General features: G+C 48.4%; 1 pseudogene; it reads left to right on the top strand.

The window, feature by feature from the left end:
- The first annotated feature begins 814 nt into the window (after positions 1–814).
- Positions 815–5,277, top strand: LOC123371178 (annotated as a pseudogene).
- The last annotated feature ends 8,028 nt before the right edge of the window (positions 5,278–13,305 follow it).

The following is a 13,305-nucleotide window of genomic DNA, read 5'->3' as shown; positions in this document are numbered from 1 at the left end:
TATGGTAACCCTAAGCTGTGGAGCCTGGGGGAGCATGGCAGGCTCCCTCCCACAGGCTGGCTAGGGACTATGTAAGCCAAGGACCAGGAGGCGCCAGGGCTGCCCAGAGGTTTCAGGGGGCCTGGGGCAAAGCAATTTCGGGGGTTCCTTCCATAAAAAAAAAGTTGTAATACTATAGAATACTGTATTCTTGTGAGCAGTGGTGTAGCCAGGTTCTAACATCAGGGGGAGCGAACACATTAAAAAAAGGCAACACCTAACATATCAAATTACTAATTACATCCACTCCCTCCCACTTCCTGCCCCCTTCAGAAGCCCCAATACCCCCCCGCTCCTTGTCCCCTGACTGCCCCCATCTGGGACCCCTGTCCCTAACTGCCCCCTATGACCCTACCTGTCCCCTGACTGCCCCGACCCTTATCCACACCCCTGCCCCCAGACAGACTGCCAGGACTCCCACACTTATCCAACCACTCCCCACCCCCTGACAAGACCCCCAATATACACCAAGACACACCCTGTAATCCAAAGTGTGGGAGGGGTGAGGGACTATGCACAGCTCCTGTCATTGAGGGTACATGGGTAGCTGCTTCTGCCCTAGCACCTGGATTTAGTGTTTACTCAGAAGCCTTTGTGAGCAGGCAGAGGGATACTGCTATCAAAGGGAGAGCTTGATTTTAGAGTCTGATCCAAACAGACCTAGCAGAGAACACAACAATAGCTCTGCCTCTGCCATCCCAGCACAGAGTCCATAAATAAGAGAGGCAGAGACGTGCTTAATACAGTGGAGAGGGAGTACAGACAAGGACGGGGCATGGAGAAAAAACACAGAGACGGGGAGCAGGAGAAAGTGAGGAAGGAGGAGAAGCCAGGAGGCTGTGTCTCTGGAGGGAAGGCCTGGGGGAGGGGCGTTCAGATGCAGCATGTTAATGAGACCCTTGCAAACACAAGGGAAAGAAGCAGGAAAGGGATTGCAGAGGACAAGCAGGGTTATTCAGTCAGTCTCCCCTGTGGGGCTGTTGGTGTCACTCGGCATAACCCTTCCTGCTCTAGGGACGTGACCCAAAGTCTCTCCATATTTAAACTCTAATCAACCCCAAAAGCCAGACGCAGACATTGGAATGTGTAAACAGCCAGTTATTAGTTGCAACTTCAGCATACCGGTTCCAAGCGGTAATTATAAAATCTGGAGTTTCTGGCTAAGGGGGAGATAACAGTTTAAAGGAATAGGGACAAGATAGCACATCCAAGGACAGTCTTTGCTAATGATCTAGTTTTGTAGTCTCCGGTAATGACTTAACTGCTTAAAGGTTGAGTGTAACTATTATAAGGGAAGGGAGGGGGAGAGGGGGAATGGGGGGGGAAGGGGAGAACTTAGCTAAGAGTAAAGTATAAAAAGAGAAAAACTGCTTGTAGCTGGGTGCTTGATCTGAGACGGGTCAGTCTCCTGGCACCGCTTTGAGATCTCAAATAAACTTTGTTTGCTTCTCCACCCTGGTGTGTTCATTGGCGCAAAGCACACCGGGCAACGAACCGCTGTTGCTGTCCTCGGGCACCCTGTGCCGGCAACAGGGCCCTGTGGCATTGGGTAGCAGGGCCCAGGAAATGAAAAATCTCTTAACCACACAGAATTGTTAACTGCTCTCAAATCTTTTTGTGCCATGGTTGCAAGCTTAGAAGAGGTTAAGCTGTGAAATGCATGGACTGCCTCAATAAATCTCCTGTGCGGTGCCTCAAGCAGGTTTGCATTGTATGACCCAGATGAAAAGCCCAGCAGAGAAAGCTTGCAACTTTCCCAGCTCTTTCAGCAGTATTTGGGGCCTTTAAATCACTCAGGCTGCATCTTCCAAATAAAATGCATTAATAATACAGTTCAGACAAGCAGGCTGGGTGCTGTGTAGGCTGCCCAGGCCATCTGATAGTACTTCACACTGAAGGCTGCTTTTATATGCTTGTGTTTTGCTGTTGGACAGAGGCCCAGCCTTCCTCACATCTAACCCCCCTTGCTCCCTGACTGGCCCTGGGACTCCTCTCACCACCAGGCAGCTCAAGCCGCTGGCTGCTTCTGGAGCCCAAGTTAAACACGCTGCCAGCACACAGCCCCTCCCCCGCAGCCTGCTGAGGCAGCGCGAGGGGGGGGGGTCTGGCTGCTGGAGGCCCAATGGGAGTGGCTCAATCAGGCCCCGGCGGCCAATCAGCAGTGCCGCACTCTGCGGGGGGAGGGAAGGGAAGGGGGGGAAATCCTGGACCTTTTTACCTTCTTACAAATTCCTACTAATGCACCACTTTGGGGGATTGTGCTCAGTGGGGGAGCGGCGGCCCTCCCTGTCTCCACCCCAGCAACGCTCCTGCTTGTGGGGGGGGGCCTGCAAGACCCAGGGCCTGGGGCAAATTGCCCCACCTGGGAGGCGCTCCTAACTCCTCAGGGGGCCCTGCTCCCTGACTCTCCATGGCTCCACTGTAGAGCTTCGGGGCTGCTCCCGGCTCCCTGTCCCATTCTTTCCCTGGCCATGTTGTCAGCACGTCACACCTTTTAAAAGCCTGAGGAAATCTCCAGCCAAAAAACCTTGTTAAATTGAACAAGGCCCAAAACAGACTCCTTCCACTCCTGGAACCCTTCCACTCCCTCTCCTCTAGCACGGTCAGCAACTCCATTCTCCCTGTCACTCAGACCCACAGCCTCAGGTTATGTTTGGCTCCTCCCTACTTTTGCCCCTGCACCAGGCCATAGCCAAGTCCTGTCACATCTTTGTTTTCAGCATCATGAGATCCATTCTTCTTTCCCCATCCCCGTGGCCTTCTTATCTCTAGTCCTGCTGTAATTCCCCTCCCGCCTTCTCCACTGTCCCTCCCCCACACCCTCTCCTCCTATAGTCCATAGAAAATATTGCAGCAAAATTTGATTTTCCCACATGATTTCTCAGTCATGTCCATTTCCTTTTTGAGCCCCTCCACTGGCTTCCCTTCCCATTTGTCCCATCAATCCAAGCTTCTCTCAGACACCTTCACAGAGCTGCATAGCCCTGCCCCTCCCTGCTTATTCTGCCTTGACAGCCATGGTCATCCTCTGCCCCCAGCCTCATCCACACTAAACACCTCTGTGCCTTCCTCCATGTGGCCCCTGTGGCTGTGCACCCTCCTTGTAGGGTTGCCAACTTTATGACTGATCAAAACCAAATATCCTTGCCCCTCCCCTTCTCTGAGGCCTCTCCCTGCTCACTCCATTCCCCCTACCTCCCTCGCTTGCTCTCCCCCACTCTCACTCACCCTTTTTCACCAGGCTGGGGAGGGTCTCTTCGGCCAGGTGTTCAGCTGATAACTGAACACCTGGCAACCTCACCCTCTGAGCTCATCTGCAAGCCCCTGCCATGTGTATAACTTAGTCCTTCCCAAAGACCCAGTTCTTCTAGGTTGTCAACAGTGACTCAACTTGACCTATTTATTCAAGAAAAAGAGAGGAAAATAGTTCATTGGTTTCCACATCTCACAACACCCTGTGTGCTCCCTCATCTGTCTGTCCTGAGAATGGGTGCTCCTTGGGGCAGAGACTGATCCTTCTTTGTTTGGAGATCTCCTAGCACATCATCAGCACAACCAGAAAGAAACGAACAGTAATAAGAAAAACAGTTTAGAGAGTGCTAATAGAGGCCCTTATCAGAGGCTTTGAGCAGGGGGTTGGACTAGATGATCTCCTGAGGTCCTTCCAACCCTGATATTGTATGATTCTACGATCAGGTGGGTTGTCTAATAACCTCCACTGTAAAGGATTCTTGTGACTTAGCTTTTTGAAATTTAAAGTTTTTTGACCTCCACTCTTTGCAGCTAGCTTTTGATATTTGGCAAGGAAATTCCCCTCAGGCTAGACAAGTATCATAGAATCATAGAATATCTTGTCTTTGTCCCATGAGTTTCCATTTAGGTTTGACTGAGACAGTGTTAAAATCACCATGTCCTGTGTCTCTCCCTGGATTCTCCAGGGATTTTCCAGGGAAGTTTCCAACCTGACACAATCACTGACTGTTCCCAGGCCAGGCCCCACTGTTAGTGCAGCAGCAGCAGCAGCCCGAACCATACTGGGGGTGACAAGGGGCTGCTGGAGGAACTGTGTTTGAGGGGGATGGAAAGCTGAACGGGCTCCATTCAGCCACCCCCAGGCCTAGCACAGGGCTCTAGCCACCCATCTCCCCTCTGTGGCACCACATGGATTCACCTCTGCTCAGAGATTTGTGCTGTGAGAGAGGACCCCCCAGCAGAGCTCAGTGGTGGTGCTGGAAGACCTGTCCTGCCCCCGCAGTTAGATTGTCTGGGGATGGCCAGAGCAGGGAAGCTGGGCTCCACCCCCTTACCCAGCCCTGCTTGGCTAGAAACCCCTCAGCTCCTACGTCCTGCTGCCAGCTCCCCTCTGATGGGAGGTGGGATTGCCTTGTGAGATGGAAATGCACAGACTGTAGGCAAAGGTCATGTGCTGTCCCTGCAGGACACAGCGAGCTGAGAGTCTGACCTGAAGCTGGGGGACAGGCCCAGGGAACAGCCTGAGAATAATTAAAGCAAATAAATAAAACTGGGTAAAAATGTTCTGCATCTCAGACGGTGAAATATCCCCAGGCAGCAGGTAGAACTGTTTTGCAGAGCAAAATCTGAATGTCTTTCTATTTCCCTCCTAGATGGATGTAATGTCCCGCAGTAACAGGTGAGTTTACCTCAAGGTCCTGTTCAGGGCGGCAGGTGGGGGGCGCGTCTCCTTGCTGGGCAGGAATGTCGTGTCCTCTGGCATCATCGCTCCAGTACGACATGAAAGCCATGGGAAAAGAATGTTTGTCATCAGGCCAACAGATTTCTATGATAAACGATTTCTGAGGTTGCTGAGATTCTATCTATTATTGTCTGGGATACCAGTAGCAATATTTATAACGTATGTCAACATCTTCATTGGTGAAGCTGAACTTGCAGAAATTCCAGAAGGTTATATTCCAGAGCACTGGGGGTATTACAAACATCCTATAACTAGGTGGATTGTTCGTCATTTCTTTGATTCTCCTGAAAAGGATTATGAAAAAAATGTTGGCCATAATTGATGTTGAAAGTAAAAAAAACTGACCTAAGACTGAAGGAAATGGTGGTACGTCGACTAATGAAAGAGAGGGGAGATGGGCCCTGGTATTACTATGATACCCCTGATAAAAATCTTATTGATTATTCTGCTAAAGCAACTCTTGACAATTAAGCAGCTAGTCCACTGTTCCAAAAGAGCACCCACAAATAGCGACTGAATAATGTAATGTGTATCCTGTTGTTACTTGCTGACTTAAATAAAAGTTTCTATTTAAAAAAAAAATCTTAAAAATACTGTATCCATCTAAAACTGACCTAACTCTGGTCTCATTTCTTTTAACCATAATTCATTAACAGCCATCAAGATTCTTGTAAAATGCTTTGATTTTGATTTCGAATTTTTTTGCATATTTTACCAATACAGAGTTTGTATATGGTAAAAATTAAATTATTTAGACCCCTCTATCTTTAAGAAAACATGTAAAGTGTCCTCCTTTTGGATGCATAACTCTGATTATTTGATCCTATGGCAAGGAATACTACATTATTTCCTGTCTCAGTAATGAAGTCCCAATGTTATAACTGAAACTCTTACGTCCCCATTTAGTCTCTGGGGCTGTAGTTTGAAAGGTCCTGTCTCCTCTCCCTTCTCCTTGGAACTGTGTGTCCCTGAATGAAAAAGGCTCTGAGTGATGACAGCGAATATCATGTTCAGCCCTCAGGATCTGACCTCTGTGAAAACAGGACTGGAATATGAAAGAAGGAAGGACAGCATCTCTCCTGGAGAGAATGTGGCCCTGCAGACTGATTTACAGAGGTGTGAAGGTAAAGAAAGGGGCTCCTGTGAGAATGTATCACTGTATTTAGGTTAGTCCCTAGATTAATGATGGCATCTGGGATAGGCAGGAAGGTTCCCTACATATGAGAGAGCCTTTGTCTCTCCAGCAGGCAGCCTGTCAGTCACCCGTTCCCAGGTGGGATGGTGGGTCTCGGGGATCCTCAGGGGCTCAGATCCCAGGGATCTGGTGTAAGGATCTGAACAGGAAGGACTGTGATATCTCTACCTTGTTAGCTAAAATCCCAGTTTCCTGTACCACGGCTTTAAAGGACCAAGCCTAGATGAGGATTTGTATTTTGTATCACTGACGCCAAGGCCAGACAAGCAGAAAGTGGGTGGGATCCAATTCAATTTGTCAAAAGAGGGAGATGGCTTAGAAATTATCTGAATTTAAATGGACAATAACAATAGTGTAATTTTTTACATTTAATAATGTGTGAGACTTATAGACTTCTTAATTTGAATTAAGACAACACTGCCCTTGCATTCAAATAGGAAGTTTTGACTTAGGCCTGGTCTACACTAGGACTTTAATTCGAATTTATCAGCGTTAATTCGAACTAACCGCTCAACCGTCCACACCAGGAAGCCATTTAATTCGAACTATAGGGCTCTTTAGTTCGAATTTGGTACTCCACCCCGGCAGGTGGAGTAACGCTAAATTCGCACTTGCTAGCTCGAATTAGGCTTGGTGTGGATGCTAATCGAACTTAGCAGCTCCGGGAGCTATCCCACAGTGCACCACTCTGTTGACGCTCTGGACAGCAGTCCGAGCTTGGATTCTCTGGCCAGCCACACAGGAAATGACCCGCGAAAATTTGAATTCATTTTCCTGTCTGGGCGGTTTGAATCTGACGTTCTGGTTGCACATCGGGGCGAGCTCCGCAGCACCTGCAACGATGCAGAGCTCTCCAGCAGAGGAGTCCGGGCAATCCCAGAATAGAAAGAGGTCCCCAGCATGGACTGACCGGGAAGTCCAGGATCTGATCGCTGTGTGGGGCGAGGAGTCTGTGCTCTCGGAGCTGCGCTCCAACAAGCGGAACGCGAAGACCTTCGAGAAGGTCTCTAAAGCCATGAAAGACAAAGGATACAGCCGGGATGCGATGCAGTGCCGCGTGAAAGTGAAGGACCTAAGACAAGGGTATCAAAAAGTCAGAGCGGCAAACGGACGCTCCGGAGCCCAGCCCCAGACATGCCGCTTCTACGAGGCACTGCATGCCATTCTAGGTGGGTCTGCCACCAGTGCCCCACCAGTGACGGTGGACTCCGAGGACGGAATAGTGTACCGGGACAGTTCCCCCTCCCTGTTCGCCGATGGGGAAGATGAGGAAGGGTCTTTAGAGGACGGCGCAGGCGACATCGAACCCACTCCCGCTTTCCCTGACAGCCAGGATCTCTTCATCACCCTCACAGAGATCCCCTACCAACCGTCCCCGCCCGTTAACCAGGACTCGGAATCAGGGGAAGGATCAGGCGGTAAGTGCTACAAACAGGGAAACATTTATTTTTTTAAGAAACAGGGATTTATATAAAAAATATAAATACTATATAAACATTTTTAAATATGAAACTAAACAAACAGCAGGTCTACACAAACAGCAATGGAGCAATAGTCCTCTGGGGATATTTCAAAAAAGCTCTCAGAGAGCAGCTGGAAAAGCCTCAGCAAGAGGTTTCTTGGGAGAGGTGCTTTATTGGGTGCTCCGTTGAAGCACACTCTTCCGCGCCATGCCATCCTCAGGTAGAGGGGGACCATCGCCTCTACGAGCATGGCAGCGTAGGGTCCTGGTCTGTGCAGGGCTTCTATTAACATCCGCTCTCTCTGTGTGCGCCTGACACGCCTCAGGGTGATGTCGTTGTGGAAGTGCTGCATCTAATTAGTGGAATTAGTGTACTGTTACTATTGTGCATGGTAGACTTTTACTTTGCATAAGAATGACCCTCGCTTAACAGAGTTTTACTTTGCATAAGAATGACCCTCGCTTAACAGAGTTTTACTTTGCATAAGAATGACCCTCGCTTAACAGCCACGTGTTCCAGGACTCAGAGGAAAAGCATACAGGGGTCTTTCGCGGTCACTGGCGGGAGATGCCGCATAACGCTCATCTTTTCTGCTTTGCACATTGCCTCCAGCAGGAGAGCACAGCTAAGCACTATCTGATAAGCAGTCTGTACTGTAAGGCTTACCAGGACTTTGTGCAAGAGGGATGCAGCTGTCTCTCCTCGCTTGTGCGCTATCCAGTGCAATCGCGCCGCCAATGAGAGCGTAGTCCGAAATCTCGGACTAGTTCCGAGATCTCCTGAGACTTGGTTCTCTGTTTGGTCTTCTTAACTGAAAATGACTAGACTGTGTTTACTGTTGGCAAACATGTATTTGTTCAAGGAAATCACCTACTTTTTCGCATCACACAGCTTCGGCTCCTTCACGGACTGCCCCGCCATCCCCCTCGCAGAGGCTGGCTCAGATTAGACGCCGAAAGAAAAAGACAAGGGACGACATGTTCCAGGAACTGATGGCCAGCTCCAGAGCGGAGGCGGCAGAGCAGAGACAGTCGAGGGAGAGCCTGTGTCAGCAGCATCGCACACACCTGGAACGGGAGGATAAGTGGCGGCAGGAAGACCAGCAGGCGACTCAAACGCTGCTTGGTCTAATGAGGGAGCAAACGGACACGCTCCGGCGCCTTGTAGATGTTCTGCAAGACCGCAGGCAGGAGGAGAGAGCCCCCCTGCAGTGCATCTGCAACCGCCCTCCAACGCCAAGAAGTCCTGTCCCCCCCTCACCCAAAGTGACAAGAAGGAGGGGCGGTAGGGGCCGTGAGAACTGTCACTGCACCGCAGCAGAGCGCTAATGTACAAGACACCTCTCGCGCTGTAAATCTGTAGAAGTTCTTCCCTTACAGGATCACCCAGTCCCAAATCCAAGTTTCAACCCCCCACTGTGTATAACATTATTAAAAGCGGTTTGCTGTTACTCTCTGTTTCCGTCACGTTTCTCGTGTCAGAAGACTTTGTGTGTGTGGGGGGGGATTTTTAATTGCAGTGCATAGCCCACATTACCAGGGTACAGACTTGGGGGCAGGGTCAACTGCAGGGCACACACAGACTGCAGTCACTAGGCACCAGGGACAGTCTGTGTGGTGTATGCTGCCCCGGGTCTTTCCTTGATGTGTATGCTTGTGCAGGGTCCTGGTGCCTGACATCCCCGAATGTAAAGGCAGGCTTCCCTTCACATGCATTTGGACCGTAGTCACGATCCTCCCCGGTGCCCCGAGCCCCAAAAAGAGACCTCATCCAGGGGCAGATACTCACCCTTCCCCCACACCCCTCACCCCTTCCAACGCCCAAACCCACAGCCGTCATGGTAACCCCTATCCAAGGACGGCACCCCTCGCCCCTTCCTGCAAACCCACCCATCAGTGCACACCTTAACCAGCACAGAATGCTTCCATGTTTCAACGAAGAAACAGAAATGCAAAGTCAACGAAAGATTTATTATTAATTACTAAAACATGTCCTTAGTTTTAAAACGTCCTTGGGAAGTGGGGAAAACTTGGTTTATGATCAGGCTCTCTTAAAATCAAGTGGACAGTCACAGGTTACCCTGCTCTGCGAGGAAACTCGCTTTCAAAGCCTCCCTAATGCATATCGCTTCCCGCTGGGATATTCTCTCAGCACGGGTGTCTGGCTGATCGTAAACAGCAGCCAGGCGATTTGCCTCAACCTCCCAAGCGGCCAAAAAGGTCTCGCCCTTGCTCTCACAGAGATTGTGGAGCACACAGCAAGCAGCAATAACTACGGGGATATTCTTTTCGCTGATGTCAGAGCGAGTCAGTAAGCTCCGCCATCTCCCCTTGAGACGTCCGAAAGCACACTCCACCACCATTCTGCACTTGCTCAGCCGGTAGTTGAAGAGTTCCTTTTCAGTGTCCAAGGCGCCTGTATAGGGCTTCATGAGCCAGGGCATTAGCGGGTAGGCCGGGTCCCCGAGGATCACTGTAGGCATCTGCACATCCCCAACCGTTATTTTGTGGTCCGGGAAGAAAGTGCCTGCCTGGAGGCGTCTAAACAGACCAGAGTTCCTGAACACACGCGTGTCATGAACCTTGCCCGCCCACCCGACGTTGATGTTGGTAAAACGTCCCCTATGGTCCACCACAGCTTGCAGCAACATTGAAAAGTAGCCCTTTCGGTTAATGTACTCGCTGGCCTGGTGGGCTGGTGCCAGGATAGGGATGTGAGTCCCATCTATAGCCCCACCGCAGTTTGGGAATCCCATCGCGGCGAAGCCATCTCTGATGACCTGGACATTTCCGACAGTCACTACCTTTGAGAGCAGTTGCTCAACGATTGCGTGGGCTACTTGAATGACAGCAATCCCCACGGTAGATTTGCCCACGCCAAAGTGGTTCGCTACTGACCGGTAGCTGTCTGGCGTGGCAAGTTTCCAGAGGGCTATGGCCACTCGCTTCTGCACAGTCAGGGCTGCTCGCATCCTTGTGTCCTGGCGCTTCAGGGCAGGGGACATCAAGTCACACAGTTCAAGGAAAGTGCCCTTACGCATCCTGAAGTTTTGCAGCCACTCTGTGTCATCCCAGACCTGCAGCACTATGCGGTCCCACCAGTCTGTGCTTGTTTCCCGGGCCCAGAATCACCGTTCCACACCATGAACTTGACCCATTGCCACCATGATCTCCACTGCCCGGCGTACCCTGCTTTGTGAGAGGTCTGCGCCACTCTCCTCACCGTGCTGCCGGAGCCTCCTCGCCCGGTTTCTCAGCATCTGACTGTGGAAGAGGTGGACGATAACGTGCGAGGAGTTGACAACGGTCATAAGTGCAGCGATGATCGCAGCGGGCTCCATGCTCGCAGTGCTGTGGCGTCCGCGCTGTAACCGACCAGAGAAGGGCGCGAACAGATTTCCCGCCGGCGCTTTCAAGGAAGAGAGGGAGGGCGGGATTGACGGTTCAATGACGACACATTTTTCCCCCCAGCATGCATTGGGGGGAAATCCCACAATTCCAATGGGCAGCGGGGAGTGCGGGAACTGTGGGATAGCTTCCCACAGTGCACCGCTTCCAAAGTCGAAGCTGGCCCCGTGAATGTGGACTCAGAAGTTCGAATTTGTGTATTTAGTATGGATATACAAATTCGACTTATTAAGGTCGAATCCACAAATTCGAATTAAGTAGATTCGAAATAGTCCTGTAATGTAGACAAGGCCTTAGATGACATATAAACCCCATGGGTGTGATCCATTAAGATCTGTGAGATAGGGAATTTGTTAGAAAATTTTATTGGGGATAGCTCAGTGGTTTAAGCATTGGCCTGCTAAACCCAGGGTTGTGAGTTCAATCCTTGAGGGGACCATTTAGGGATCTGGGGCAAAAATCTGTCTGGGGTTTGGTCCTGCTTTGAGCAGGGGTTGGACTAGATGACCTCCTGAGGCCCCTGATGTTCTATGATTGGAATATTTAATTGAAATTACATTGCTAAAGCTAACATTAATTAGATCAGAAATTGGACAGTTGCCTGACAATTTTTACTGGATTCAATTCTAGAGTTTCCCATGAAAGTTCTGGTGAATTTTGGGTGAGGGAGATTCATGCATCAGCTCTCAAACTGGAGCATTTCCTGTTGGTAAAATGATCAAAACTTTACCCAGCTCTCACTGTAAAAACTGACTTTCTCTCACTCAGTGGACGTGACTCTAGATCCAGCCACAACCCATCCCCGACTCATCCTGTCTGAGGATCGTGAAAGTGTAGACTGAAATGAAGTAAAAATCATAAATGAACCAAATTGTACCATAGACTCTTTATGGATAGTATGCTTGAATAATAAGAATATATTATTCTGTATGAATGCATTACCAACCACCTGACCAGGATGGTGATAGTGACTGTGAAATGCTCAGGGAGATTAGAGAGGCTATTAAAATAAAAAAAATCTTTAATAATGGGGGATTTCAACTATCCCCATATTGACTGGGTACATGTCACCTAGGACAGGATGCAGAGATGATGTTTCTTGATGCCTTAAATGGCTGCTTCTTGGAGAAGCTGTTCCTGGAACTCATAAGAGGATAGGCAATTCTTGATTAGTCCTAAGTGGAGCACAGGATCTGGTCCAAGAGGTGAACTACTTGGCAATAGTGACCACAATATAATTAAAACCAACATCCTTGTGGTGGGGAAAACACCACAGCAGTCCACCACAGTAACATTTAATTTCAGAAAGGGGAACTACACAAAAATGAGGAGGTTAGTGAAACAGAAATTAAAAGGTACAGCACCAAAAGTGAAATCCCTGCAAGCTGCATGGAAACTTTTTAAAGACACCATAATAGAGGCTCAACTGGAATGTATACCCCAAATTAAAAAACATAGTAAGAGAACCAAAAAAGAGCCACCGTGGCTAAACAACAAAGTAAAAGAAGCAGTGAGAGACAAAAAGACATCCTTTAAAAAGTGGAAGTTAAATCCTAGTGAGGAAAAGAGAAAGAAACACAAACTCTGGCAAGTGAAGTGTAAAGATATAATTAGGAAGGCCAAAAATAATCTGAAGAACAGTTAGAGACTCAAAGTAACAGCAAATTTGTTTTAAGTACATCAGAAGCAGGAAACCTGCTAAACGACCAGTGGGGCCACTGAACAATCAAGGTGTTAAAGGAGCACTCAAGGACAATAAGACAATTGAAGAGAAACTAAATGAATTCTTTGCCTCAGTTTTCACAGCTGAGGATGTGAGGGAGATTCCCAAACCTGAGCCACTCTTTTTAGGAGACAAATCTGAGGAACTGTCCCAGATTGAGGTGTCATTAGAGGCGGCTTTGGAACAAATTTATAAACTGAACAGTAATAAGTGGGGCTGTTGATTTATCGCAGTTAACTCACACAATTAACTCAAAAAAATTAATCATGATTTTAAAAAATTAATTGCAATTAATCAGTTTTAATCACACTGATAAGCAATAGAATATGAATTGAAATTTATTAAATATTTTGGATGTTTTTCTACATGTTTAAATATATTGATTTCAGTTACAACACAGAATACAAAGTGTACAGTGCTCACTTTATATTTTTATTGCAAATATTTGCACTGTAAAAATGATAAAAGAAAAAGTATTTTTCAGTTCACCTCACACATGTACTGTAGTGTAACCTCTTTATTGTGAAAGTGAAACTTACAAATGTAGATTTATTTTTTTTGGGTTACAAAACTGTTTTGTTTTTTAGTGCAATGTAAACTTTAGAGCCACTCAGTCCTATGTCTTGTTCAGCCAATTGCTAAGACAAGCATGTTTGTTTGCAGGAGATAATTCTGCCCTTTTCTAGTTTACAATGTTACCTGAATGTGAGAACAGGCGTTTGCATGGTACTGTTGTAGCCGGTGTCACAAGATCTTTACTTGCC

This window comes from Mauremys mutica, chromosome 5 (assembly GCF_020497125.1).
Source record: "Mauremys mutica isolate MM-2020 ecotype Southern chromosome 5, ASM2049712v1, whole genome shotgun sequence".
Lineage (NCBI taxonomy): Eukaryota > Metazoa > Chordata > Testudines > Geoemydidae > Mauremys > Mauremys mutica.
Note: the sequence above shows the minus strand (reverse complement) of the source record. Positions and strands in the feature narration are given on the sequence as shown.